The sequence below is a fragment of the Cetorhinus maximus genome, chromosome 2 (assembly GCF_964194155.1).
Source record: "Cetorhinus maximus chromosome 2, sCetMax3.hap1.1, whole genome shotgun sequence".
Lineage (NCBI taxonomy): Eukaryota > Metazoa > Chordata > Chondrichthyes > Lamniformes > Cetorhinidae > Cetorhinus > Cetorhinus maximus.
The window spans coordinates 7,007,124-7,009,969 of NC_135880.1; positions in this window are offsets into that span (position 1 = coordinate 7,007,124).

Consider the following 2,846-nt stretch of genomic DNA (forward strand, 5'->3'; position numbering starts at 1 on the left):
TCTGTACATAAGCCCCAGGGGCTGCAGGGACCTTCAGATGAAAGGGTAGGCTCTGTTGTTTTTTTATAAACACAGTGCGGCGGTGACACAGGATTGACTGAATCTAACGGGATATATAACCCACCGGGCACCCTCTCATAACAGCTGGCACACTGAATAAATCACACCACCCTGTCTGGCAAGGTCTCCTTACCCCAGGTAAGGGGCAAAGTCTAGACCCTGCCGGCCAAAGTAAGATTACATCGGAAAGGCAAGGGAGTAATCGGAATGGAACCACAAGGTTTCTGCACCTAGACTTGCATTTATATAGCGCCTTTCGCAACATCAAGGCATCCTGAAGTGCTTTGCAGCCAATGAAATGCTTTTGAAGATTCGTCCCTGCTGTAATGTAGGGAGCACAACAGCCAGTTTGTGCACAGCAAGATCCCACAAGCCATAACGTGATCATAACCAGATGAATCCGTTTTAATGAAGATGGTTGAGGGATAAAAATTGTTCCAAGAGACCAGGGAGACCTTGGTTCCATATCCCTTAATGTCCTTACCCAAGAAAAATCAATCAAATCCAAGTTTGGACATCTTCGATTGACCCCCCAGCCTCGACAGCTTTTTTGTGAGGAGGGAGCTCCAGGTTCTCACTCCCCTTTGTGTGATGAAGTACTTCCTGAATCGACACTCCATCCCCTCAGAGGCCAGTAGACCCTCGCTGAGGTACAAGTGTCCCTTGTGACGACCAGGATAATAGAAAGGGGATTGAGGAGGACTGTGGAGTCTTCCTGTGCGCGAACTTGGCCTGGGACACTTTGGCGGGGGCTCGCTTCCTCCGATTTTACCAGCATCCTGCTGGCCCCGCCTTGGCAAGTGTGCGGCGGAGGCAAACGCTCCCGGGACTTTCCGCCGTGGGAATGCAGCGTCCAGTGGGGTTTGACCTGCTCCAGCAGCCAATGGGGAGAGGGGGTGGTGACCCTCCGGCCCACTGGATGTGAGTATTCAGAAACTCCAACCCTGAGCTCCCGTTACAACTGTCCAGGTCAAACCCAGAGCATGGGAACAGCTGGGTGGGGGAAGCCATTCAGCCTCTTGAGCCCGTTCTGCCAGTCAATGAGATCATGGCTGATCTGTGACCTAACTCCATATCCCCACCTCTATCCCGTATCCTTCAATATCTTTGGTTAACAAAAACCCATCAGTCTCGGATTTAAATTTAATAATGGATCTCCCATCCATTGCCATTTGTGGAAGAGAGCTCCACACTTTCCCCCACCCTTTGTGTGTGGAAATGTTTCCTAATCTCACTCCTGAAAGGTCTGTCTCATTTTTAGACTCTGCCCCTCCTCCTCCCCCACCCCAAGTCCGAAACTCCACAATTCAGCAGAGATCGTTCCCTCTCTATCCACCCTACCCGTTCCCATTAATACCTTGAAAACTTGGATGAAATCACCCTTTCACCTTTTAAATTCCAGGGGAATACATCTCCAGTGTGTGGAATCTTTCCTCACAATTTAACCCTTGAAGTGCAAGTATCATTTCAATACATGGCACTCCCTCTGGTGAGCTGTGGTGCCCAGAACTGCTCACAGTGACTGCAGGTGTGGTCTAAGCAGGGCTCTGTATGGATGAACCATGATTTCTACCCCTTTATACTCCCGTCGCCAAGCTTGGTGTGAATTGTGAGACCAAGGCTTGTGTGTATTGATATCCGACTAGGCTGAACTCGAGCTGCAGTTTTCACAGTTTTATCCTATGGTACATGGTGAAGATGGGATAACTGATGGGCTAAAGCTGGGTGATTACCTGCTTCGCTGCTCTAATGGAGAAACTCCCCTCATGGCAATGGGTGGAAGCTACTGCTTTCTGAACATGGGAAGGGCTGATTTTCCCTGTAACTCATGCTTCTCTCTCATTTTCTCTCTTGCTCCGTGGACAGGGAAGACTCTCTCTGGCGTGCCTTGCCAGTTTGCCAGCTCCCCTGCCGTGCTTGGAGGTCATGACTGAGTCTAGACGCTGGTTGCCAGCTGCAGGAAGGGGCATCACAGCCGTACCTGACCCTGGCCTTATACAGAAATAGATACACACACACACACACACACACACAGAACCCCTCACACACACACACACACACACACACTCACGCTCACAAACACACACACACACAGATCTCCTCACACACACAAACACACACACACAGATCCCCTCACACACACGCAGACACTCACACACACAGATCCCCTCACACACACACAGATCCCCTCACACACATGCACACACTCACACACTCACGCTCACACACACACACACAGATCCCCTCACACACACGCACACACTCACACACAGATCCCCTCACACACTCACGCTCACACACACACGGACCCCCTCACACACGCACACACACACACACACAGATCCCCTCACACACTCACACACAGATCCCCTCACACACACACACACATGGACCCCCTCACACACACACACACACACACACAGATCCCTTCACATACACGCACACACTCACACACACACGCTCTCACACACACACAGACACACACACACAGACCCCCTCACACTCACACACACACACACGCTTGCACACACACACACGCTCGCAAGCACACACATTCACACACACACACACACACACTACACACATACACATTCACACACACACGCATGCTCACACACACACAGACACACACACACACACACGGACCCCCTCACACACACACACATACACACACACACATGCACACACACAGACCCCCCTCACACACACACACACACTCACACACACACACTCAAACACACACATCACACACACACTCTCATGCTCACACACAAATACATGGACAC